General features: G+C 43.0%; 1 protein-coding gene and 1 long non-coding RNA gene across 2 annotated transcripts in view; both read right to left on the bottom strand.

Annotated features, from left to right (window-relative positions):
* CRIM1 (cysteine rich transmembrane BMP regulator 1) overlaps nt 1-27919 on the bottom strand; it is a 204455-nt gene that overhangs the window by 167238 nt on the left and 9298 nt on the right. The gene's annotated exons all lie outside the window — the stretch shown is intronic.
* On the bottom strand, nt 1729-21808 carry LOC122441561. Its single transcript, XR_006269391.1, has 3 exons — nt 16796-21808; nt 14860-15004; nt 1729-14752 (listed from the first exon to the last, which is right to left on the bottom strand). It is a non-coding gene; the product is annotated as an uncharacterized LOC122441561 (long non-coding RNA).

The raw sequence follows: 27919 nt of genomic DNA, 5'->3' as shown, positions 1-27919 counted from the left end.
TCTAATGGTGCACAGGTAAGCCTGGCCGCCCCCTCAGGAAATGCCACGGCCACTGTGTCCAGTCAGGAGGCATCTGACTCTAAAGCCAAAAATTTCTTATATGCTTTTCTTTTCTTTCTTGGGGGGAAACCCTTTCAATTCTATGCCCCCATCTTAATCAATACTTTGCTTTTCTTCTTGGCAAATAGTTCCCTTAAAAACCGCTGCTTCATAGGATCAAGTACAACATGCTCTTGAGACAAATGCTTTTGTGTTTTTCTATTACAGAACATTATACTTTAAAATAATTTACCAGCCAACCAACAGGGACTGAAAAGCAAAAATTCAGTGAGGTTTGATTATACAGAAATCAAATCTGAGCCCAACAGTGCTGCTGACAGCACTTGGCAAATTTGATGTTTTAAAATCTCTTAAGTAAATCTATGTATACAGCACAAGGATCAAGGTTCTGATTCTGATATAGTTTTTCATTTCTCCTTGAACTGGTCAAGGGTAAGAAGGGAGGAAAAAAAAAAGGAGTTAATAACAGGAATCGCTATGACAAACCTGGACAGCATATTAAAAAACAGAGACATTACTTTGCTGACAAAGTTCTATCTAGTCAAAGCTATGGTTTTTCCAGCAGTCATGTATGGATGTGAGAATTGGACCGTAAAGAAAGCTGAGCGCAGAAGAATCGATGCTTTTGAACCGTGGTGTTGGAGAAGACTCTTGAGTCCCTTGGACTGCAAGGAGATTCAACCAGTCCATCCTAAAGAAAATCAGTCCTGAATATTCATTGGAAAGACTGATGCTCAAGCTGAAGATACAATTCTTTGGCCACCTTATGTGAAGAGCTGACTCACTGGAAAATATCCTGATTCTGGGAAAGATTAAAGGTAGAAGGAGAAGGGCACAACAAAGGATGAGATGGTTGGATGGCACCACCGATGCAATGGACATGAATTTGAGCAAGTTCTGGGAGTTGGTGATGGACGGAAAAGCCTGGCGTGCTGCAGTCCACGGGGTCACAAAGAGTCGGACACAACTGAGCAACTAAACTGAACTGAATAACAGGAATACTGCCCTTTATTTATATCAAGTAGTTTTTCTCTGGTGCTCTCCATGTGATAAAAAGTAGTCTTTGAGACCGAAAGGTCAAGATATCTGAGATACCTCTGGCAAATGTATTTTTAAGATTGTAACTTCTGCAAGACATCAAATCCGAATGCTATTTTTTCTAAATATAAAATGAGAGAAATTTTATAATTTCATGTATGATTAAAATACATGCATGTTCAAATATAACTAAATATTTGAGTACTCTAGCGAACAGTCAGTTATAACTATGGCTAATCTGACATCTCCAATGGGATGTTTAATAAGACAATGTGATACTTTTCCTCGAGAGAACTGTGGGATTTCAGTAGGCAGGGTTATTTCATGTGTACTTTCCATTTCATTCCACAGAATATTCATAAGATGTGCAACCAACAATTGAAATTTAGGAAAATTAGGACTTCCCTTGTGGCCCAGTGATTAGGAATCTGCCTGCCAATGCATGGGACACAGGTTCGATCCCTGATCTGGGAGGATTCCACGTGCCATGGGGCAACTAAGCCTGTGTGCCACAACTGCTGAGCCCGCAAGCCTAGAGCCTGTGCTCGGCAACAAGAGAAGCCACACAATGAGAAGTCCATGCATTACAGCTAGGGGGTAGCCCCCACTCACTCCAACCAGCGAAAGCCCCCTCGCAGCAACAAAGACCCAGTGCAACCAAAAATAATTTAAAAATAAAAATATTTTAAAAAGAGACTTAATAAAGTTAATAACTTGTACTACTTCAATAAAGGGCATTGTTAAGGGAGACTGATTTTTTTCCTTGGTTATTAGTATTAATTTACTGCAACTGCATGGTAGGAACTGACTAACAGTTTGAGGTCACAGCCTCATCATGCTAAGATGTCCGCAGTTTCACCAGCATTGCTTTTGTACCACAGTGCAAATGTTGACACACAGAATAAAAGCAAATAATATGTTAGTATTACTGTGAAAATAACTCTGACCTCATGCACTACTTGAAAAGGCCTCTTGGGGTGCCCCCAGGGGTCTGTAGGCCGCACTTCGAGAACTGTTGGTCTAAAAAGCATGCCTCATTGGGACACTTAGGCCAAGACAGCACAGGAGCCAGGTTTAAGAACTAACAAAAGGACATCGCGTACCTCTTCTCCTAAAAGCTACTACTGAATCATAAAAACACGTTTCTCTAATGTGACTTTTATAATTTGGAACAAAATGATGTCAGTATAAAGCAGAAGGTGGGCTGTTCGTTTGTGATTTTAATGCTACATTAATGTTATAAAAAGATCAGGAGCAAGTTCTCTCACAATAAAAGGAAAAGGCTTAACATAATGAATATGTTAAGAAAATCTTATAATCTCATTTAAATTTCTTCCTCTAGTGCAAAAAATGGCTGCTCTGGTGGCTGAACTTTTCACTACATTCAACTGTCTGGGGAGGTTGTGAATGAAAAAGCTAGAGATATTCTCCCCTGTGTTTGAAAATCATGATGAAGAAACTACCCCTGGATCTTTAATTCTGATGAAACCAGTCTCCATTCAGAGTAAGTATCTGCGAGGATACCCCCTGGAGGAAGCAGCATGAACTCAGGAGTGTGTGAGGCTGCAGAGATGGGCTGCCAGAGCCCAGATGCAAATGTAAAGGGTGGCTTAATTGAGTCTGGATCTTTATTTGGATTTTATTGTTTATATTTATCCTCTGTGTATGCAGTTCCATAGGTTTTGCATAACCTGCCATCCCTATTGTCCCCAATAGCTCTCTGTAGTTTAATGAATGATTTTACAAAAAAAAATAAATAAATTTAAGAGTGTACATGGGGTGCCCAATCAGAAACACTTAAAACACCTGTACGTCCAACAGCCACCCTCAGTCTTATTCTGGACTTGGCGTTTCTGCTTCACGGACTACTTTCCAACATTCTTGATGATGCCTGAAATTCCTTCTTCCCGCAGTTGATATAACAGATTCCAAGTGCAAAGGCTAGTGAGAAAGGAGCTGTGATCCTCAGGGTAGGGGAGGGGAAAAGGATGTGAAAGAGGAGGAATCTTGGAAGATGTATGGAGCCTCCTCCAGCCCCAGATCTGGGAAGCAGCAGTTGTTGTTTAGTCACTAAGTCGTGTCCAACTCTGTTGTGACCCCATGGACTGTGGCCTGCCTCGGGGGTTATATCCACTCTATGCTCAGGAACCAGCCATGGCAACCCTGGCCTAACTGGACCTAGATTCCACTTCTCTACTCTTCAAAATATCTTTCCATCTGCTTGCTGGAGTCTGAAATTCCACTAACATGGAAAAAAATGTTTCAGGTATGACCGCACATATTGGACAAAGTACTGCGTGTTCATCTGAAATGTCCAAGACTCAGAGCCTTACCTTTCCCCCCTCATGAGAGCTTAGGGTGCCGTAGTTTACTCCAAATCCAGATACAACTGCACCCCATATGTGGTATTCCACTTGCCAGAAACACGCTATAGCAGCTATTAAAAAGCAAGACACAAATTCATAGTACACCCTCAGAAGCTCACAGTAATGGAATTCTGTTGGCAGAAGAGAGGCTGCCGGGAATATATATCAGATTAATTCTCCAGCTGTTCACATATCCCTGTGGCTACAGTAAGATGCAAATAGCTAATACTGGCATCTCTTTCCATGCCAGCCTAGAAACTCTGTTGTAACGTAAAATTGCTGTTCTTAACTCCCCCAGCTCCTGGCTGGCTGTTATCAGGCATTCTGTTCTGCTTGAGGAGGAATCTAACACGGCAAGCTTTCATTCTCTCTCCTTCCAGCCTACGGCGTTCTGTTCCAAATGCTGGTGCTTCCCTCTCCCTCTTCTGCATGCTGCAATCGGCGCAAAGCAGGAAGGGCAAAATTATGGTTATCAACAGAAACGACTCACGCTATAAACATTTGTTTTACAGGCATTTTCACAGAATAAAACTATGTTAGGCATATGTAGCTATGTACCAGAGTGGACAAAGTCTGAATCTTAAAACAATGGAAATATTAAAATATGCACACAATTTTTTCTGAAAGATTCTTAAACCAATGCAAACTTCTATAAATATGTAACAAGCAAACATGACCATTGATTCGTATTATGTTCAAGTACGGAAGTCTTCGAAAAACAATGCTGGTTCAATTGACTAAATGAATTTATAGCAAAACATTTGTGAATGAAAAGTAAAGGTTCCATTGCTGTAACTTTTGTCAGACACCACAGCAATACAACTATCAGATGAGGAACTATAGCCCTGTAAAGTCATTCATTCATTCATCCTTCCTTTCAAACATTCATTCCTCAAACAGTTACTGGTATTCTATTAAAAATCAAGAACTGAACAAGGAAGGTACTAAGAATTTAAAACACTAGGAAAGAGGAGTTTACAGTACAGTTTCCCACCACTCTAAGCAAAATCATACCAAGTATGTGAATAAAATGTTCCTAGGAATCCTGAGACAGAGAAAAAGATTAAGGAAAGGATAATTTCCTTTTTGATAATAGAAAGCTGGTGGAGACAGAGAAGAACTTAAGAGAAGATAAGCAGTATCTCTGGAAACAAGGAATTCATGAAACAAGACGAGGAAAAGAGAGCTCGAGGCTGCAGAACACAACCCTATCTCACAGTCCTGCCTGAAGCTGGGCCTGTCTACCCTCAATTTAAAGTGGAAGAGCAGATAGCCCAGAGGTCTGTCCTCACGGAGAGGGAATCACACCTTAGTTCTGTCATTAGACTGACTCTGAGCAAGGCAGTTAGTCCTCTTGGTTCCAATTCATTTCATCAGTAATATGGAAGTGTAATGGATAATCCATGAGGTCCCTTTAGACTTCATCCTTGTGTTTCCTCAATTCTGGCACCTTTGTTGAAATTGTACAATTCAATTTACTGGACACAGTGTCAGAGAACCACATGCTTATGGGGGTCATAATTTAAATTTAAAATAATTTCCCATTTATCAGACCAGTTTAAGGTTTGGAAACCAATCACTATGCCTCATAAGGCAAACCAAGGATGCTTTTAATATAACAAATATCACTTTGCAGGACCTTTCCAGCACATCTAGTCCTAGAGGATTTACTGGCTAAGGTCTCAACAGATTAAAACAGAATTGGCCTTGAATTGATAACTACTAAAGCACTGTGTTACTACACAGTTGCCTCAACTTCGTATACATTTGGAAATTTCTATGATAAAAATGTTATTTAATGGGAAGAGACTATAGGAAAATTCATCAAACACTTAAAATGAAGAGCAATAGAAATGGCACATGTTGATATTGATGGGACACAGTTATGGCAGTGTTTAAAGGGAAATTTCACAGGAAATAAGGTAAAAAAAAATGAACTAAGCATTCAATTGAAATTAGAAAAAGAGCAATAAAGCAAATCAAAAGAGACAAAGATAATATATGGAGAAAATGCAATAGAGATAAAAGCAACAGGGGTGATTAACATAATAAAAACTGATTCTTCAGAAAGATTATTACGATATCTCATAAATGGTTTATGACTAACAGTCCCATCTATGCATGTTACCTCATCCAGGTAGGTACTTGGACATATAGTAATACCTTTTTTAATTGGTTTCTCTTCGGTGGTTTTACCAGGAAGTTACTCAAAGCCAGACATTAAATGGTTACATTTTTGAAATTTTTTTAAATAATCAAAACAAGATACTTCAATACTCAAGGAAACTCTTCCCTAGCTACAACTAGTCTGACTGAACCCAATGGTGTAGAACTCAACCCCTGACATTTCTTCTACTTTGAGACTGAATCTCAGTATTTTTAAAGGAACTCTTTAGGCCTTCTCCACTAGCCCATGGTTGTGCGGTGTTAGACCTTCTGGTCAGGCACATGCCATTATTAAGCCACACAGGCTTCTCTGAGCATGAATGTCCACTAAAACATGTAACTTCCTTGTTTAACCAGCTTTAAAGAATATTGGTACTGTTAATTAATGCACTGTTACTTACAAATGAATATATCTTAGTTGAGGGAAAAATTATCCTGGGGAAGTATTTAATTCTTTCACATTTCCTCTCTTCATCTCAATTCTCTAAAAGTCATCCTTTAAGCCAGATGATTAGCTATCCCTTGGGCACCTGGGTCACAGTGTTTTATTCTCCTACAGAAGCGCTTTGGTGTAAATAACACCTAGTAAGGGTGTTTATAAGAACTGCCCTATCAAACTTCTTAAGGATGTGGAGTCCAGAAACAGCAATTTCCAAATAAAGTCCAACATCTGGCCGTTCAAGTCTCTGGCACGGAACACAAAGCCTTGTTTAGATTTAATCGCAGGCCACCTCTTCACCCTCATTGCTCCCACTCTTCCCCACTCACTGCAGCAATACTTTAGAATGCCGTGCTCCCAAAGGACCCATACTGTTAGTGACCCCCTGGCTTATGCAAAGCCATTCTCTCTGGCTAAGAAAGCTGTTTCTCTTTACCTGCTTTGAAAGCTCCTATTTAATCTTTAATACTTTCTCCAGGTTTCATCTGCGCTATATGGACTAAATCAAGAATTACCTCCTCTGTAGGAGTTCTATTACAGATCCATTAGAATTATTTCATCTATGGCAGTATAATGAAACTGCTCATCTCATCTCCACCAGAAAAAGTAGGTTCTTTTTGTCGTTGGGCTATTACGGGGCTTGCAAATAGTAGCTTAGCAAAATAAATATTTGCAGAAGGAATAAACAGAACAGGAGGACCTGAATTTCAACAAAGTGCCAAACGTTTTTGGAAAGTAAGTTTGGTGGTAGGAAAGAGAGACAATGATTCAAAAATAACTGAGAAACACCTTTTTATCCCAGTTTTTCTGCTGAAACATTAATACTGAAAACATTTCCTGTGAAACATTAAGACTGACTCAAGTTTTCTTTCAGCCTCAACATTTTATTACTCAATACTTCCAAATATCAATAAATATTTGTGACGCGTTGAAAGGTAAACGGTGAACGGTTGAACGGTGAACGAATGTAATATTCCTCAATCAACATCGGATAAATAATAACTTAAATAATAATAAACTCTTGTTATCCCCCTTCCTACCACTTTTGTCTATCATGACCATATTAGATAATATGACACAAGTTAACGTTTCTTGTCAGAAAGGTACTTGTGGGTATGAATGATACACAGTACCACTTTACAAATATTAATGTATGCTCCAACCTAAAATCTGTTAGTCAAATGATCAAGAATCAAACAGAAGACTAGATATGGGAATGCCATTTTTACTCGACTGTACTCACCCAAAAGTATAAAGCACAACAGGGAAAAGAAGAAATGTGACCAGAATTTCAAACAAGAACAACAAAATGAGCATGAAAATAAGCACTCTGAGGGCTACAAATGTTTCATTATACTAGCTGAACACCTGTCACAGATAATGAAACACATCTCGCGACACGTCCCACCCCTTCAGTCAAATCTGGTAACAGCTAACATTTCCTGAGCCCAGGGCCTTACGAGGTGCTTTCCACAGACCTCCACACAAGCAGACAACAGGAGGAACTGAAGAAAACGGAAGGGAGGTGGGCAAGGGCTGGCAAAATGTCAAGCCCAAGAGTCCAGAAAACCCGAGCACCAGGGAAAAGAAAGGGAAGTGGAAGTCCTCAGTCGTGTCCGACTCTTTGCGACCCCGTGGACTATACAGTCCATGGAATTCTCCAGGCCAGAATACTGGAGTGCGTAGCCTTTCCCTTCTCCAGGGGATCGGCCCAACCCAGGGATCAAACCCAGGCCTCCCGCACTGCAGGCAGATTCTTTACCTGCTGAGCCACAAGGGAAGCCCCAAAGAAATGGAGGAACACTGTTACTCTTTCATCTCACACTGGAGCAGCCCATCTCAAGTGAACATGACGGTCCGTGGCCGATGGTCATTCCCGAGGGGCCAGCAGAGCCTCCGACACCTTCTCAGCCAAGACGATGGTGTTGCTGGTGCCTTTGGAAACATCTGGAAACCTGACAGCATGAACGTGATCTCAACTATTCTATCATCCAGGAAACAAGGGTTTCCTTGTGAAAGTAATAATGCCTCCACATAAAGCAATACTCCTGAGGCGAAAGTAATGATTTCTCAGAGGTGTAATGATCTGTAAGTAGCATTAAGGAATCCTTTCAGGATAATGAATTAGTGAAACCAGTTAGCAACTGTTTTGAAAGAAATGTCTTTATAAATCAACTTGGGCACTGCTGTGAACTTCAACCTAGTAATTTTTCAAAGTAAACCAAGTAGAAAATGATAAGTCAAAGAGTGATCACCTTTGATTCCAACAATTATATTTCTAACTGATCCTTACCACTAACTCCCAATACTATTCTACAAAGAAATATCATCCCTGAATATCATGCACCCAAACCTTAAATTTTTCTGTGAGGCAAGTTTCTACGTGTGATCTTATTCATCCCTACAAACTCCCTGGATCTCCAACTACCTGGTCCTGGCAACAAAACACAATTTGCTGGCAATATTCAATGAACACTTTTTTCTTTTCTTTTTTGTTTTAATGTGCCTTGTTTCATTGTAAGTGAATGTTTGATGTGTATGTCCAGATCTCTTTTCTCTTAAAAAAATATTAAAATCCACATTGCTACTGTATGCCTATATGGGAAGAAGTATTCGAAATTAGTAATGAGAATCAGAGAAGTCTCTGTTGGTCCAGCGGTTAGGGCTGGGCACTTTCACTGCAGGGGCCTGGGTTCAATCCCTGATTGGGGAACTAAGATCCCATAAGATGTAGGGTGTGGTTAAAAAAAAAAAAAAACACGAGAATCAGAGTGACAACTGTGGACTATTAAGAAATCTCACACCACACAGGGCCTCTTTGATATACTAATTCTTAAGGTCATCAAGTCTTTGAAATTTACCCTGGAACTCTCCTCCTAGAAGAAAACGCAGATAAGGGGGCGATGAAAAACAGGACTCTTGGACTTCCCTAGCTGTCCAGTGGTGAAGACTCTGCACTTTCAATGCAGAGAGCATGGGTTAGACTGGGCAACTAAGATCCCACAGGCTGTGCAGTGTATGTGGGGGTGGGGAAGGGCGGGTTAGGACTCTTGCCTTAGGGTATGTAAAAAAATGAACATTAATCACTTGGAAGGTCTATGTTTTATACAGGAATGATTTTATCCCTAAGATTCACGTGAAATAGACCATACGAGCAAATATAGCAAGACCAGTTAAAAAAAAAAAAAACTAAGCAATTTTAAGAACATGTTTGAAAAATATATTTGCACATTTCCCTCAACACTGGAGTTTCCTCTGTGTAGTGATCGAACCTCTACACCTCATGGATGCCAAGTTCTGAGACCTGGGGGTCTTGGCAATGACATCAACACTACCCCACCATCTTCAATGGCTCCCATTTGATTCCAGAATCAAGCCTAACCCCTCACACTGATAAATGGGGCCTGGGCCAGGGCCAAACTAACCTCCCAGTAACCTACCCCCTATTGAGTGGCCAGCACCTCTCACCTCCAGCACTGAAGCCTCAGGGCCTGGGGACCTATGTCCCCTCCACCCAGAACGTCCCCTGCCCCTTCCGTGCCCATTCACTCTTCCACCCCTTCAGGATTCCAATCAAACTCAACTACTTGCCAAGAAGTTCCATGACCACTCCATTCAAACTGCAAACCTCTGCACAGCTGTTCCCCTTCTCGGCTTTATTTTCCTGCACAGACTGATATCCCTCTGGCACAGTACATGTCCTACGCACTGTTTATAATATTGTTCATTTTGTCCCTCTCTACCAGAAAGCTCAAGATTGATAGAAATTTTTGTCTCTTTTGGTCACAGCTCTGTTGTCCGTACCTAGAACAGGTCTTATCACAGTAGGTCCTCCATAAATACCTACTAAATCAATTCTGACTATTCTGTTTCCATCCCCTCTGCGAGGCACAGCTTTCTTACACTAGCTGGAAATCTGCTACCATCCTCCTCTGTGTGGCTTAAACATCTTCTCCTTGAAGTTAACTTGATTTTCTCCCTCCCACTTCACTTACCCAAAGACACTGCAGCTGTGTGTTTGCAGCTGGATTCTGAGCTGCTGGGGGAGTGGGGGACTGTGTCTCTCTTATTTCTATAGCCACTTTATGCTGAGTAGGATCCCAATCCTTACTTGATAAATGGTGAAAGTGAATGGGAGACTGGACTAGTGGACTACTCTATTAACAATATCCCATGTGGGGAGAGGGGGCGGTAGGGTGGGGAGTAGCAGCTTTAAAGATGTTCTGTGGGTATGTAAGATTCAGGTTTACTTATATTCTTCGATCCTTATGCACTTATATTTCATATCTTTCTGGAATGTTTTAACTGCAAAAGAATAAGCTTTATAATAATTTATGACTACCAGAGGCTTAGGAAGCAAGTACCATTTTGGTCTTTTAAAATATTGCAAAGAAACTAACTTTCTTTCAAAGTCAAAAAAAAGTTGATAAATTTCTTTCTGCATTTCAAATTTAAACACATGCATGCATAAACATACACATATAGAGAATAACTAATTTGCTACCAAAATGAAACATAAATAAAACCCACATGAATCACCCAGTCCTTTTTCCACATGCTACAACAGCATGTATTCCCACATGCAGTTAAGTAGGTGGATTTTGCAAGATCTCGATTCTGTAATGTTATTCTATTCAAAGTTAGTCTTTATAGAGTAAAAGAAGCATCAAAAAAATGTTCAAATGATAAAACTCATAATTTCTTGGAATAGATGGAAATATATCTACCTTAACTCCTACCTGAAAGGTTAAAATTTATTGTCTATTTTATTAGGTTCAAGATACCTTTCAAGAACCAATGGTTATTAGGATAGAAAGGAAACTTTAAATGTTGACCATTCCCAAAGGATGCTCTGCTCAAATCCATATCCTATTTAATAAGGATCACCAATTTTCAAAGGATTAGAATATACAGAGATACATAGCTTTGAACTTACATACAAGCACTTAACATGTTCTTTAATAATTCTGTTGCTTTAAACTTTCAAGTTTAGAGGACTGCTGCATTCTCAGAGAAGTCCTAAGATGCACACCTAGAGTAGTGAGGCGCTGGCCTGCTTACCCGCTGCACTGCCTGCAGCATCCCATGGGTCTCACCTGGCGGCTGGTATCAGTCAGGTGGAGGAAAGGTGCCACATACCCTGGGCTTTGCAGGACCAGTGAGTCTGAAAACCAAGACACCTCCACTTAGCCTCAGGGCCACGACTCCCAGGACTCTGGACAATGTCACCTGAGAAAGCCCACACGAGCACCCTCATTTCAGCAGAAGGTGTGGGACCACAGAACACTAATTATCATTCAAGACAACCCTGGGCGTGGGAAGAACGAACTGACTCAGCCTGGAGAGATTCCAGCTGCAAAGGAAACCCAACCCCTTCAGGTATGGCGGCAGTCAGGAGGGTTCTCTTCTTAAACGGGTGTTGCAGAGACACTTGGCCACCTCTCAATTCTATTCTTTTCCCGTGAGCATGGAATTTAATTGCAAACACTGCCCCCCGCCCATGAAAAACTGGCCTGCCATCCTGGCAGAGCTCATGAGCAGTCTGGCAACTGTGCAATGCTCCTGGTTTCACAAGGGCCCACACGGGGCATCTCAAGCCCTTGCTGCGCATCCCGCATGGCGCTTTAATAGGGAGGGAGTGGAGGATGTGAGGTGCGCTTATCCCAGGGCCAGTCAAGGAGCTGGTGCAGACACCATCACTGCAGCTGGGCCTCGTGGTTCTGAAAATCTCTTCGAAGGTGGTAACGGACCAGAGTGTGTGCAAAGGAGGGGGGCGGGGGAGAGGGAAGGCGCGCATCCATCACTACTGACATGAACCAGAAAGGGATGACTAAGTGCCAATCAATCTCACACCTGGACGGACAGCAACCCCCTCCCCAGGTTACCAACTCTGTCTTGCAAAAAGAGAGCATGTGAAAAAGCTCCAGGGTCTCCAAATGAGGCGGTGGCTTCTTCAGAGGGGTCTTTCCCACCTTCTGACATATTTGGTTTCTAAAGTGAGACTGTGTCTGGTCTGAACGGAGACTGGACGTCCCTTCCTTCCGTCTGCCACCCTCACGTCCACCAGCTCCTAGGAGTCTCCTCTGCATGCTGATCTGCCCCTCCCTTCTCCCTCAGACCCCTTCCTCCTGGCCCCACGTGCTCCAGCAGCGCAGCCCTGGTCCAGCACTCAGGAAGCCCGCCGGTTCAGTTCCACACAGCGCCCCGCCACCTGCTCTCCCGCGCTGGGGAGCCGGCTGGGTCTACGTGGGGAGGCAGTGCTGGCCAGCACTTCCTTTCCCTCCGTCCCACCCCAAGGCCACGGGGCAGGCTACCCCTCCCCTGAGTCTTTCCTGTTTCCCAGGCCAGGTCCATCCAGGACACTCACTGCCAGGGGTCAGAGTGCCACATTCCAGTGGCTTCACACCCCCACAGGGAGGGCTGGGATTCCTGCATGGGGGGTAGGGGTGGGGCAGGGCGGCGGGCGGGGAGAGAACTGTTCCGCAGAGGCTGACTCGGCCGCTGTGCCCGTTACCCTGAGGCCAAGGTCGGGGGTGGGAGGGAGTACCACAGCTCCCTCCAGAGTGGGCAAGAAAGAGCCCCTCAACCTCGCAGGGCTTGGAAGAGGCAGGAGTAGCAGAAACGGTAAAACGCAGTCAGAGAACATAAAAAGCTGGGCCTCAGTTCCTTAATCTGTAAAATGAGGGGGCTGGCCTAGAGACGCTTTTCCAAGGGCCCTTCCAAGCCTGTGATTCTGATCCCTGCTACAGCAACGGTTCTCGGCCTCAGACATTTCAAGGTCTGATGTACTTCCAGCTACAAATAGAATGCCATCCTCATTCAGAGGGCAACCAAACCTCTTTAACCTCCCAAAGCAAAACTCTCCTCTGGCAATACTGGATTCCTCGGCCTCCAACTCCGCATCTCCCAGAGTCACTCCATGTCCTTCTTGTGATCTCTGGGCCCCTTGGGTTTCAACTCAAGCCCTCAAGCCCTGCCTTAAAGGCTTCCCCACTTCTGCAGGGCCGAGGGAGAAACCAGGCTCCTGGATGTGCATCCACCGAGGTCACCCTCTGCATCCCAGGCCACAGCGTGCTGGGACCCGACGCCACCCGCGCCGGGGGCACCAGGAAGCCTGGGGCCCGGTGCTGCTGCGGGCCTCGGACACAGAAGCTCCACCGCACAGTCAGGGCCAGGAGGAGCGAGGTGCCGCGGGCCAGCGCGGTCGCTGTGTGAATGGAGGAAACCAGCCGGCTCCAGCCCGGGCCTGGGGACGCCTAACCCTCCCGGGGATGGTCAGGGTGACTTCCTCTCCTGGAGGATGGGGCGTGCAGGGCTGGCATGCAGCCTCCTCAGGTCAGGAGCCAGCCTGCTCATCAGCGACCCGACAGATGGGAACAGAATTCGAAAGGGAAGGTAAGTAAGATGTGGGGCTGAGGAGAGTGGGGAGGAGAAATCAGTGGAGAAGGTTCCACTGAGGGCTTCCATTCACGTCATAGACAAAGTCATAAACAGCTTTTGTTAGCCGGGTTCGGCCTCTAAAATATGCTCTGTGGAAAACACACTCCCACGTGGTCAAAATCTACCAACTACTTCAACCAACTGTCTACCTTTCCCCGTTTTTTGTTTTTTTTTTCCTTTTAAACCAAGCAGTTTTTAATAAATCCCTATGAGTAAAGTCTGACAGCAAAGACTAACTCTGTGGATAAGATGATAAAAACAAACCTGTGAAAAGGTATCCTGATGCAGACGCATCTCACTCTAAGCAATTGCTTTTAGTTAAAAAAAAGAAAAAGAAAAAACAGATTGCCTGATCAATGTCTTCTGGTCAAGCCAGGAGTCAACACAGAACACTCCCTTTATTTACTAAGACCCAAGCACTAGAGAGAGAGTACGCATTCTGTGTGGGAAATCATCTGGAACTAACCAGAACCTGGACTTTCCCCCCCACGAAGGTACTACCTTTCATAGGAAAATAGTTCAGAGTTCTGCTCAGCACTAGCCGCACGTCACGGCGCTCCCCGTGCTGCCGGCCACACAGGAACACAGGGGAAGCTGCCACAGAAGCAGTCAGGAGGCCCACAGCGCATCCTTTCATGAAGACCAGGTTTTAAACGGGCCGCGTCAATATGGGTGACAGAGAGAAAGAGGGAAGGCAATCACACACTCCTGTTCTTTTTATAAAAACCATGAATCCAGATGATTCACCTGTGAAATAATCCTGCCATACAAGAACCATACTACACGCATCTACATTGGAATAAATTTATTTTTTTGAAGTTGGGTACCAAGGGAGAATTCAACAGTTAAAAAAATTTTTTTTTGGAACACAATGAGACATTAAAAAAAAAAAAAAAAATGGGGAGAGGGACCATGATTAAAAAATGACGACAGACAACAGAAATGGCATTTTTAAAAGGCAGGGCAAGCTTTTTGGTTTGAATGAGTATGTGAGTATGTTTGTTTAAAGCTCTTCCAATTTCTTCATAAAGAAAAAGGGCTGTTGCAATCCTGTTGCATAAATCGTTTTTTGAATCCATAAATAGTTTTAGAATGAAATAAGCACTCATAAACCACTGACAATGGACTTCAGGATTATGTTCTTGTCACCTTTATGGGTATGATTGGTATTTTGAAATCATCTTTTCCAAACTGTAATCTCTAGGTCCTGGGTCAAAAGCTCTTGTCCTTGTGATCACTGTCCCTACAAAGAGAACACAAGGATATATACTCTTCAGTTCTCACCATAGCAAATATTATCAGCATAAACTTTTAAAACCAACTTTCTTAACTTAAAAAACCATGACTCACCTCTTTCTATTAGAGCTGTGATCTTCATCCTGAGTAAGGCCCAGACGCCTCATCAAAGATGAGTGACCGTGCCCTTCTTCCCACCAGTTCATTGAGGTTTTATGTGGAGACCATTCATTCCTCTCATGATAGATGAGCAGTAACTCTGAGAAAAGCCCTCAATTCAATACCCCAACAGCAAGACAGAAACACTCATATCAGGTAGCAACTGCCTAAGGGTAAAATCATAAACAAAGCCTCCTAAAAGGAACCTTCCAGGCACTGGTGTGATGTAACGGAGAGAAGAATGTCCCATGATTTACTTATTAACTGAAAACATTCTTTACTGAGCAACTGCCACTTTCAAGGCCCCACGCTAGGCGCTGGGTGGGCTACAAAGAAGCAAGAACCTATTCAATGAAAGGGCACCGTGCTACCCATCTCCACCTCAAAAGCAAACATACGTTAGAATGTAGAGGTGAACCCATAAAGAGGGAACACAGCCTTGTTTCAATATAGCTAACAAATATGCTGGAGTCTGAAACCTTCCAATAACAATGCTCACTGGAAACAAATCACCTGATTAAGCTGTTTTGCCCTTTCAAAATTACCTTGGGAGCCTGTGAACAGGAATCAAACTTCTGCCATACTGAGTATGTTAGGTCTGATGAACAAATCACAGGCACATGGTTACTGATAATGAATCTGGAACATTCTGCTACCCTATTCCCAACCATAGGATAAATGTCTCCATGCCTACAATGTTTTGTTGCAACCAAATATTACTACTTTCAAGGCAAGAGATGAGGAAATAATTTTTCCATCTTCTGAATGTTACAACTATTCAACAAAATCTTTAATGAGCACCTATTATGTATAAACCACGGTGTTCAGAGAAAATGACATTTAACATGCACTTACTATGTATAAGCCACTCTTCAAGTGCTTTACACAAATGAGTCAACTTAAGTCATTCCCCCTAACACCCTGCGGATTCCTCAGAACAATCCTATTTTACAGATGGAAACTGCACACAGAGGTCAAGTGGCTTGGCCAGGATAATGCACCAGGCAAGTCGCTGGGCGGGACAATGAACTGACTTCAGAGCCAGGAGGACACCCTCTAGTATACAATACTGCCTCTCATTAATAAAACATGGTTTCTCCTTAAGGAGCTTATTATCTACATTTCTCCTGAGAAGTCATTTCCTCTGGGCAGTGTTGAAGACCGCAGCCCTAAAGCAGCCTGGCAATGCCTGTGAGCCCTTCAGGCGGGTAAAATGCCCCAAGTCCAGGGTGATTCACGGTCTGGTGAGCAAGCAACAGAGCCGAGGAGGCAGGGCCGGCCCCGGGAGCCGGGCCAGCGCCACCACCGCAGGCAGGCGAGCCGCCCCAGGATGAGGAGGGCTGTGGTCGGGCGGGCTGGGCAGTGTCCCCGAGCTCGCGGCAGCAGAGAGCACCTGTGCGCCGGACGGGGCTGGCCCAGGGCAGGCCCGGGACGGGAGTGAGGCTTCCTGAACCCACATGGGTGGAAGCGGCGGAAAAGGATTCAGAGCCTGCACAGGAGGAAGCGGTGATCACAAGGAGACCAAAGATCCGGGGAGTGCAGGGTGCCCCTGTACACGGTAACATACACCCAGATACACACAGAGCCAGAAAGCCTCGCATACACACCCCGCCCCACTCCTGCCCCAATGCGATGTATGCGGCGCTTGGAATTCATTATTTAAAAAAATTAAAAAGTCTCATGACAGGTCAGGAAGTTACTTCACTGCAACTGCAGAAAGAAAGGGAACGCAGTGGCCATGACTGGTACACCGGGGGAAGACTTTTGAGACACCCATACCAATGGGATCCAGACACTGAGCTTCACTGCTTGGAAGCACCAACTCTGAGAGGTGAAAGCGTGAAGCCGCTAAAAACAGACCCATCCATAAACAAATCCATCCAGCACTTACCCTGGCGAGAACCTCCGAGTCTACAACCTCCCTCAAACTCTATTTATGACTGCTCCCACAGTCTCACATCTCAACAGCCAGAAATAAACTCAGGGCTCTCAAACCCAAACCTTTCCTCGTCCTCCCCCTCACCCAAGCTGGCCAAGCTCCAGGGCCCCGTGAGCAGGGAAGCACAGCCCAGGGACCCTGCGCCTGCCCGCAGCCGCTGCTGGAACATTCCTCTGAACACACAGAGGCCCACTCTCTACCATGGGACCAGGAACACACTCGTCAATTTCATTATCCATTGATTTAAACATTTGCAATCACATTATTAGGAAGGTTCTGAAAAGAAAATATAAGCAGTTTGGGTTCATAATAAAGACCAACTGATTAATGATTAACTGTTCAGCACTGGAGGCAATCTATTGATTCCCACTTTCAAAATAAAGTTTTATAAATTGATTACAACAGGAGCTGCTGGCACCTTCCCCCGTCTCACACTTTTTTCCAAAGAGCGGTCACCTTCCCACACCTCTTTATATTCATCCTGGAGACACAATTTCAATACACATATGTTGGTGGTGGTAGCAGATGTCAAATTATTTGCTTATTATTGTTGAATGTAAGTATCTATTAAACTTTGAGCTTTAATTTGAAAAAACCTTAACAACACACTTGTTGGCTTTAATGTTACTGTCTCATGAAAGAACTAAAATTCCACAAATATTCACGGTTAAACTATTACATGTGATGCGATTTCACCCTCAAATTACTTTTTCAATACAAGGTGTACTCTTATTTTAAATCAGTATGCCAATACAAAAAGTATTTATTAAATTCGACTTGTGTACATGCACTGCTTTGCTGTATGCTATGGCTTAAAGAAGACTGAACAGGTACTTTCTCCAACCGACAAGAAGTCAGGTGAGCTAAGTCCAGTGCTCTCTGGACTGAAGTATGTTGACTGGTAGACATCATGAAGAGTCACAAACTTTCAAAGACTTATGATTCAGAAACTGTAATATTAAAGAGGTAATACAATTTAGGTCTTCCTTTTGATAATCTAAGAAGCACTTGGAATTTATATAAAATCTATCTGAAGCCTGGTGATTTGATTCTGCACAGTCTGCACAACTGAGAACCTGTGTTTTAATTTAAAAAATTACAGAAATGAATCTGAAACATTAATATCTGTCCCTTTTGAATGTAAAACTGGCATCTGAATTGTAAAAACCATTTTTAATATTGTATCATCAATAATAATACAAGGGAAAAAAGTCTGTTTCCCTGATAAAATTTCAACAAACTTAATTGCAAAAATGATCCAAGTTTTTTGAAGTGTTATGTGTGTGCCTTGCTGGTTAACTCCTAGTCTTCTGGTGGAAGAAGGCAACTATTTCAAATCCTTAGAATCATTGGTAACATCGGTAACAAGAACATATGTCACATGCATGCAAAGCACAAAGGCTGTAAATTAATTTTGGAGTAAATATCTAGTCCCTATTTAGGGCATAGTTAATTATATCCATTTTTCATACTAAGTAAACATTTGTAATCCAATAATGCACTACCAAAAAGCAACAGAATTAAAATGTCTCTACCCAGTGGGCTGGTTATTTGCACAAACCCTACAAGTCCTTACAGAGCTTCAGTGTCCTCAGAGTCAGTACAGTTCTGGTGGCAGCAAAGATCTAAGACAGAACAATGAAGGGCCACAGAACTCACACCACAAGTCCCAGACACAAGAGGTCAGATCATTAGTAAGGGGACAGGGGACAATCATGGGCATCTGCTTGGAGAGCCCAGGCACTCAGGAAAACAAATTGAGACTACACAGAATTTTCCTGTAAGTTCATCTTGAATGCCGATTTTTTTTCCCTTCTTGCCTCTTACACTGTCCTGGGGAGAGGCAGTGAAGTAGAAAGCTGCAGTCGGTACATCTGGATTAATCTGCTGACATAACAATAGAGACTATGTAGCAACACAGGAAGATGCATTTGGTGTAACTTTAAGTGGAGAGAAGATATGAGATGTGATTTATATGTGTGTGTGTGTGTGTGTGTGTGTATATATATATATATAGAGAGAGAGAGAGAGACCAGACAGTTTTAAGTGGAAAGAAGCAAGATGTAAGGTGTAGGATACAAAAATATATGCATATAAAGGAAGACTATACAAGATATATATATAAAAACACACAACTGATTGTCCTTGGAAAATGAGTATTTTGGGTCACTGTTTCTCTTCTGTTTTCCAAACTGTCTAGTAAAGCTATGTCACCTTTATAATAGTTTTCTTAAAAAGAAGGGAGAGCACCTAGTATTTGGCCTCAAGGAGAATACTTAGTTATGGGAAATAAGATGTTCAAGAAATACCAACTACAGAGAGGAAATTTAGGTAACACTTTTGATCATTAAAGGGATTTGGGTCTCTTTTTACAAGGCAAGGCCTTTTCCCACATGTAACTAAGCTCCAAGAATCTCTGAGTATGACAATTTCTAGGGAATTTCCGTATCAGTCCTTTTGATGGTCTAACCTTTTCGACACAGGGCAAGGGTAGGACATTAGCCACCACAGATCTGATGAGGACCTTATTAACTGCAGAAGACAGGGCACAGAAGCGAGACGCCCACAGCTCTATGTAAGTTGCTTAGGAGTCAATCTACATGTGTTTATCTGTATAGATTAATAATGGTCACACACAGAATTTTTTTCTGTTACAATTAACAGAACCTAACACTCCAATTAGAAGAAAACGCTATCATCACAGAGAAATGGACATAAGAGACAGACTACCAGGACAAGAACACCGACCCCAGGAGGAATCTTTTTACACGTCTGTGCATTGCATGTGTGGATGTGTATGCACATGTCATTTGCAATGTGTGCACAGCCGTCCACCGCAATGACAGTTTTCTACTGGAACAAAAGACAGGTCTGAGCTTCCATTAACCCTAAATTACAGGCACATGTGTAGCCTGCCCACTGCCCGCTGCCAGTCTACTGGTTCCCCTGCAAGGCTTCCCTAGGTCACTGACGAGTCAGTCTCTACTCCTCAGAGAGCCCTACCTGCCTGCTTTCTCTGGCACGAGCATGAAACTTTCCCCCCAAGTGCTGTCACTGCGTGTGGCTCTAGGCAGGACAGCCAGTAAGAGTCCGGTTCAAGAAACCGATTTTTCACAGCTCTGTGAGGTCCCTTTTCCGGACTCAGAGCAACAAGGCTAGCTATCCAGCTGGAAACGGTACTTGTGGGTCACACTTCACACCCTCTCCTGCTGGTCCGTGGCTTCCAGGAAGCCTACTTGTCAGTTACAAGGACTGTTTACCTTGGCTTCTGACCTGAGGGGCACTTCCCTCCTTCAAGTGTGTTTCCCAGTCCTCTGCCTCCATTCATTTATTTTATTAAAGTCTCGGGATAAAATGTGCTGTTCCGGCAGCAAGAACAGCTCTGGACCTTCACCCATCACCTCAAATAAACCGAGGAAGCCCAGGTGTGAGGGGCACACGTCTCTGAGTTGAACAGCCTCCACCATTTAAGTCAAATACTCCCCCTGCTGATAAAGAGGAAGACAAGACCACACTTGATGAGAACACGCTTGCCCCCAGGGTCTGAGAGCCGACTTTAAACTTTCAACAGTGAGGAAGCCACATGAAAGTTAGAGTATTTTTAAAGAGTTAGAGGAACATCAAATGGACTCTCAAAAATTATCTCACTTAGAACCTTCACCTTTCATTGCCAGCTAAGCATTATATTTATAACTTCACTTAGCAATCAGTTCCAGCTTGCCCTCCTCCCACCATTGTATAACAACCAGTTTGAAGAATAAAAGGCTCTAAAGTGAGTTACTGGAAGGCCACCAACTCACGACACCCACACTATGAACAATTACCGTCAGGTTGCGAGATGAGTCTCTTTAAGGCTGGAAAGTTGAAGGGACACGCTACAGTGGTGACATCAAAATTAAACTTGCCCTTAAACTTAGCCTAAGACAAAGGAGCTTTCTGGGCACATTCTCTAGAGTGATAAAAGGGTTTGTGTGCCCGAGCTTATACCCAGGATAGTTCTATGTTGTCTAGGAACCTGTATACTTGATCTTGACCAAATCTCTTTCCTCTCCCAGTTGAAAAGCTTAGCGCCAAATGTATGACCCAAAGATGGTAATTTGCTGTTGTGTCCTTAAGTGTCTCAAGTTGCACTGTCTGAATCTGCAAACCGCTTTCAGATCTTCAGACAAACAAACCAACAAACAAGCAAGCAATGGGTTCAGGGCTAACGGTGAAAGGAAAAACAACTCCACACTGGTCAATAACAAGTTGGGACTCTAGCCATGAGTCATCAAGAATTCCTCCATCTCTGAAGTCATAGGGCTTGGAGTAAATCCAAATGGGATTTTGCTTTTTAAATTCCTTACACTGCATTCCTATGAACTTCCTGTGAAAACCATTGTGTGGCGTTTTTATTATTCACAGTCATACACTTCCACCCTCCTGTTCCTTCCTCAAAGAAGCCGTACAGTTAAATTCCTGAGGACACGTGCAGATCACCTGGGGGCAGTACACAGGCTGTGTCATTTGCTGGCACAGCACTCAGACCATTCAGTGCACATATGTTAAACTCCCTCCTCATGCGCAACATTCTGTCTTAGACCCAATCTTGGATTCGCTGAGACTCCAGAAGTTTTATCATCATCGATTATTCATATGGTCACCTGGAACTAATTCATACTTGTTTATCAGTTGTTTACAAGCATCAGTTGTTACAAGCATCACCAAAGCATCTCCACTGCTACACACACAACATCCCTGGGTGATAAAGACCTTATGAACAGCCACCCACAAGGATTATTCTTACCAATGGATGAAGGCTTGGTGAATGAAAGATGACACCTGTATGACAAACTGGCAAGAAGAAAAGTCCCCACAAATAAAAATTGCCTTTAAATATTTACCAAATAAATACAGCTGAAACTGACCCATTGCAGAAAACTTTTAAAAAATTAATTCTAAGAATGATTTGGGGGAGACTTCTCTAGTGGTCCAGTGGCTGAGACTCCCACTGCAGGGGTGGGGGCGAGTGGGGGAGGCGGGTTCGATCCCTGCTCTGAGAACTAGATCCTGTATGTGGCAACTAAGAGTCTGCATGCTTCAACTAAAGATTCCACACGCTGCAACTAAGACCCAGCATAGCCAGATTAACTAATTAATTTAAAAATAAACATTTAGAAAAAGAATGATTTGGGGAAAAAGGGGTAGGAGAGGACATGAGACAGAATCAAGTTGTCTTCTGCCAATAACATAAGACTTCTCCCTAGGATTCTCTTTACAGGTAAGTGTCATCTATTTTAGTTTCCACAATACAGACAGACCAAACTGTTCAGATGGAAAAGTTTTTGTAGGATATCTTGGATGACCTTGAATCGAGATTTAGTCAACAAATGCTCGTTGAGTTCTTCCTCTCAACGTGTGCCAAGCTCTAGAATAACACACTATCCTGGCACTCAAGGGGATCACAATGAGGCCAAAAGACTGAAATGTGAACTCTAACACAGTGTGAAAAGTGCTATAACAAGGGAAGGAGAAAGTGCTACCTATGGGCAGGGGGAGGACCCGGAGGATGGCATTATTTTTTTCCAGTAGGGCAGGAAGGCTTCACAAAGGAAGCAGCATAAAACTGTGGAGGCTGAGGATGAGAATATATTTTGAAGGCTATGTGAAGATAACTCTGGGGAATCTGAAAGTCAGCACCACATTGATTTTCCAGGGGCTACTCTGCCTCCACACCTTTGAGGGCAACAGATATTAGGAAGTATCTGTCAAACACACCTCCTAATTTTCGAAGTTCTCAAAGGGTGTTTGTCCAAGATAATCTTGAAATAAATCATAGGTACTGAATGAATTTAGGAGTCTGACTTTCCTTTACCTGTGGGCTTTTAGTAATAACATGCAAATTCCTAAGGCTCTAAGTTAAATGCTTATTACACTAAGATTATTTTAAAAAGTAAAGTTGGGATCATTATGCATAGGACAAGAAAAAAATAAAGCTCCCAGTTCCTTCCTTCCTGGTCGTGATTCTTCCTGTGTCTCTCTCTGCAACCCTTGACACCATCTACTTTTCCATTTTCTCAAGAAATAGTACTTCTGATGCAAAAGCACAGGCTCACATATTCACACACAGTTTAGAAAATATAATACACAGACTATCTTCAGTGCCAAATGCAGCTGTAATTATATATTTCTTTTGGACATGTTTTATGTTAATAAAGCATGTAAATACTTTATCTCCCTCAAGTTTTCCAGAACTCTATTGGCAGAGAGTCTTTTTCCTTTCTCTTTCCAAAGCATCAAATACAATTTCCTTAAGAGATAGTCAATAAACAATGCTTGCTAAGGGCTCACCTTTTCCCAGCACAGTCTTTGGAAATGATTTATCTCTTTCCAACAAAACGCGCCTCTGGCTTCTTGTACCTCTCCCTTTCTGCGCAACCCCCCACCGCCCCCAGAGGTGTTCCAATTCTCCCCCTAAATTTCTACTTTTCCTATCACATGTAAAATTCCCACGTAAGGCCAGAAGTTATGTTTAGTGATGTTATGTTTATCTACTATAAATCAGCCCACACTGCCTTAAGGATAGTAAAACTTTGGTCCCAATCACCAAGAAATGAAGTCAGTCATTTTCCTGAGCTCCACTTGTCCAGATAGCTATCCCAATTAACCAGGCAGTTTAAAGGCCAAGCACTTTAATTAAAATTGTTTTTTTAATGTCATAAAACTATGCACCATCTTTATTTATTAAGAAGTCATTTTCAGTTTGCTGATGTACAGAGTAGACAGTCCACTTAACTTGCTTCAAGCATGGACGCTGTTCTCAGCATGTCCATAATACAATGCAAAGTATTCTTCATGTTGTGCCACAGCACCCAAACACACACACACACATGCACACACTCTATACGCAAAGTCATAACGAAGGAGTTATCACAACTTCCTGTCTCTCAAAGTCACATCTGTAACTGGACCAGGGGCCAGTTGCTGATGCTACAGATACATTTTGTCATCCGGACACCTTCTGAAGCCAGCAAGGCTACCGCAATTTCATAAAGATTCTTATGTTTTCTAGCACTTTCTAATCCACGGTATCATATTCCACAGTGTCAAACGAGTCCTATGTACTGGCAAACACTGCTTTCCCTCCAAACATTTCTACAGACTCTTCTGCCAGTCTGCTAGCCCGGACACCATTATTGGAAGGGTCCTCACCAAGGATGCGACCCTTGGCACCAACTTCTCTTCAAAGGTACACAGAGAAAGAGCTGCATGCAACCATGCTGGGGAGGAGGTAGAGGCAAGTGGGAAGATGCTGGAACACATGCCTTTCCAGTGGCTTTCAGAGCACATGAGATTCAGCTACACTGGGTCATGGCATGGATTCATTAGGGGAGGAGGAGGGCCAAGCCACAGCACAAAGCTGTGGGTGTGAGAGGTACCAAACAGACCTTCTAGAAGACTCTCCTGCTAACAGATACACACTAAACCCTCTGGCTGCTTCTAAGAGAGAAGTGTAGGGCCCCAGGCATTCAGTTTTTTTTACTGCCCCCACAATTTAAAAGTTCTTAAGCTAATATGCATCAACCGAGCAGGAAGAAAACCAAATGAAGACCTATTGAAACAGCAAAGAAGAGTTAAGCAGAAGCTCTTCAGGCAAAAGCTCAGGTTACTAAATGAATACCACCCACCCCTCAATGGCTATTTCAGATGCCACCACTACTAGCTATCCAGAAATCTACCCTGAAAGAGAGAGGATAAGAGCCGGAACAGGATTTAACTTTTAATATTATCTTTAAAAAAGAAAAGGAGGAAAAACAGAGCAAGCCATAGTACTCCACTAGAAGTGTTCTCCATTTAACAACATAAAATGTCTATTCAGTTATTAATAAACTTACAAAAGTTTTACAGATTAGAGCAAAGAAAGAAAAAAAATCATCTTTGGGTGTATAAAGCAGAATGTCATAGAAAACCAGAACTTAGATAAGTTGACATTGCTTCATGGAAGAGATCTACATAATCCTTGCTGAGTTATCTCCTGTCGCATACTCCCAAATGGAGTATTTAGCGCTCAGCAGACTTATTAACGAATAAATGCCCAACTGGAATTAACTAGTACCTTATTCTGGAAGGCTGCTCTTGGCAAAAATGTAATATTCACAAGGCACAGCCGGCTGACTACTGGTGTACACCACGGGCTGGGCTGAGCATCGCGTTCTTTAGAACCACACGTATCACATTAAGTTTAAGAGCCACAGGGCCATGCCACCAGCAGCAAAATGCCCTGTCACTGGACAACGTGCAAAGTAAGGGCGAAGCTTCCAGACCCCAGGAGGCAGCTTTGCAAGCTTCACGGCTGACCTGGACGGGAGACATCGTCACTGAAGACTTGCCGTCTGGCACACGTGCAGAGAGCTTCCCAGGGCTGTGGGGGCGGCGGGGCCCTCCGCAGAGGCTCCTTCACTTCACCCTCCCAATACGAGGCGCCCACGTGCCCGTGCAGCCCGGGCCCCTCCTTTTGTGCATGATCACTGTTATGCTTCTTTAAATTCAGCTGCTGCTTAAGGAAACTCCCTGGCAAGTGAAAACAGCAGCAAAGGTAAAAGAATGCTGAGAATTTGGCTGCTGCCTGCAGTGTTAGGAAGAACAGCAATTACTCAACTCTCTCCGAGTGTCAGAGGCAGAAACGAGCATGTGCATTTGGGCAAGTTTTGGCCTGTCTTTGCTCAAGCTTCTGCCTTTGCAGTATTTGTCACCTACCCACCTCACAGCCATAATAACTAATGAAGTAAATGAGAAAATGGAGAAAGAGTGAAGGCAGCAGACCAATGCAGACATAAAAGAGGTGTAAATTCTGTCTCGGATCCAGATTAGACCACAGTCAATGTGGCTTAAAGATCACCAGCGTTTAAAAGATGTCACTGACTTCCCAAGAACTGTGTTTTGCCGTCTCTGTCGCCTCACAATAAACAAAACTACAGGAGACCTCCTGATCTCTTCCTCCAAGTCCTTCCATCTATTGCATTTGGCATACAGTCATGTAGACACTACTGCTTTTTCCTTCTCTGGCTTTGCAGACACAAGGTAATAGTTGACTCTTGTCCAGGACTTCTAGGTTATAAAAACATTGATCTTATGACCAGAAGGGCCTTAAGATATCATCTGGTTCAGTCCCCCTGCCTTCAGGTAGGTAACTATTTAATTCTCTTTGGACAAATCAAGGCAAAGTCAAGTCAAGGGAAGCTGAGAAGGTTTTATTTCAGTTACTGGCGATTAGAGGATGGAGGAAGACCTGGAAGCCAGGGCTACATTTTTTCTCCTTAATCATACTAGATTCATGTACAAGGATCTTGCAAAGTCTACTTTTCTGAGAGCCCTAAATCCTACCGGCAACAAATGAGAATCTATACAAATCCACTCATTCTTTTGATTAAAATATGGACATGTATTTGGCCTTTCATTTTAATGTTTAAATTTAATGGACACAGTAACAAATTTTCCTAAAATCTGTCTGAAACCTAAGAACTCAGTATTTCTGAACACACAGCACACCCAATCTTTCTCAAATCATTTAACAATCCTTAAAAGACTCTGGCCTTCAGCGAGAAAACTGTCTAAAAATCTATCCCTTTTTCCTCCCTCAGAATGTAAATGCCCTTTCCTTGAAAAGAGGCAAAGCTTCCAACTATGGAAAGTAAGGGGAGTTTTTCCAAGATGTGCATCTGACAAGATGATGGAGTGTCCTTCCTCTGCGGAGTCATAAACACACACTCTGAGGGGACCGAGCCCACACACTCTGTACTGGATTCCTCACACTTACAGGGCTCAAGTAGTCCAACCAAGCCTCAAAATTCAAAGTCCAGTTCAGGCCACACTTTCTCAAGACAGTTTTGCCTTATCTTGGCAGGTCTCTTGGAGTCTTTTAAGAAAAAAAAGAAGAGGTATCACAAGTCTCCAATACTGAGATGCCTTTTGTTTTATCGGTTGTGAACAGTTTCGCTTGTGGCCTTTGGATAAGATGCTAAGTTACTTATAGACTGAGATTTTGTGGGCTCAGGTTTCACTGTGCCCTGCCAGAAATTCCTTTCTGTTTTGAATCTGAGATGTTTGTTTATGGTTTTTGTTTTGAAATGCTAAATAAGATAGGCACAGTCTCTAGTTACAGCCTATACTTTTTTTTTTTTTTTACCGTGCCACAGCCAGAGTGGCTGGTTGCTAAGGACTCAGCTGAAATTTCCAAAGGGCAGACTCTTGTGATTCTCTTCTCAGGGACTTGAAATGTAAAACACCCGAAAACACAATGAACCCTTAGCTTTCTTTCGTAAACATTCATAGAACAAATATTCCCAGGATATTTCAAAATGAAGGTGTTCTTTTGGATCTGATAAACATATACTTAAGCAGAACTCTGAAATGTGGAAGTTGCTCACCTTGCCTGTAGGCTGCATATTTGAATATCCACATTTGTGATGAAAGAAGCACTACAATGATAGGTAGTAGAGAGTCTCAGGAAAAAGAAAAAATCAGTTTTGACTGTGTAATATGTTTTGGCTGTCATGAAGAAAACAAAGAATTGTTAACTACTGATTTTAAGGACTGTATCATCATTGTGTTTCCTTCTCCATGTTGCATAATAGCCAATGTAAGGCATTTGCCTTGTAAGTTCTCAGCCCATATTTACTAGATAAACAGATAAACAGAGGACTTAAAGAAAAAAGTCACAGTTCTGTCTTTCCGAAGTGGGACCTCACCTATACTAGGAACCAGAGATAAGAATGTCAGGTGTTTTAATTCTAGGTGTTCTTTTCTAGCCTTCCATTGCAGCACAGACTCTCCAGAGAAACCACACACAAATCCACAGTAAAGCTGCAGCATCAGTCCACGTGGAAGATGGATGGAGCACGTCGGACCAATCAGAGCAACGCAAACGTGCCCTGGGCACCACCTCCTGCTCATCCCCACGCCTGCTCTGGTCTCTGAGCCAGCAGGCCTGCTGCTCTTTCTTCTGGAACCCCAGAGACCCTATCTTGCCTTGGCAATAATCCTGGGGGCTCTGAGGTCTCCAGCTATGTCTGGAAACCCACAGAGAACTTCTAACAA

The sequence above is a fragment of the Cervus canadensis genome, chromosome 5 (genome assembly GCF_019320065.1).
Source record: "Cervus canadensis isolate Bull #8, Minnesota chromosome 5, ASM1932006v1, whole genome shotgun sequence".
Classification (NCBI taxonomy): Eukaryota; Metazoa; Chordata; class Mammalia; order Artiodactyla; family Cervidae; genus Cervus; species Cervus canadensis.
Note: the sequence above shows the minus strand (reverse complement) of the source record. Positions and strands in the feature narration are given on the sequence as shown.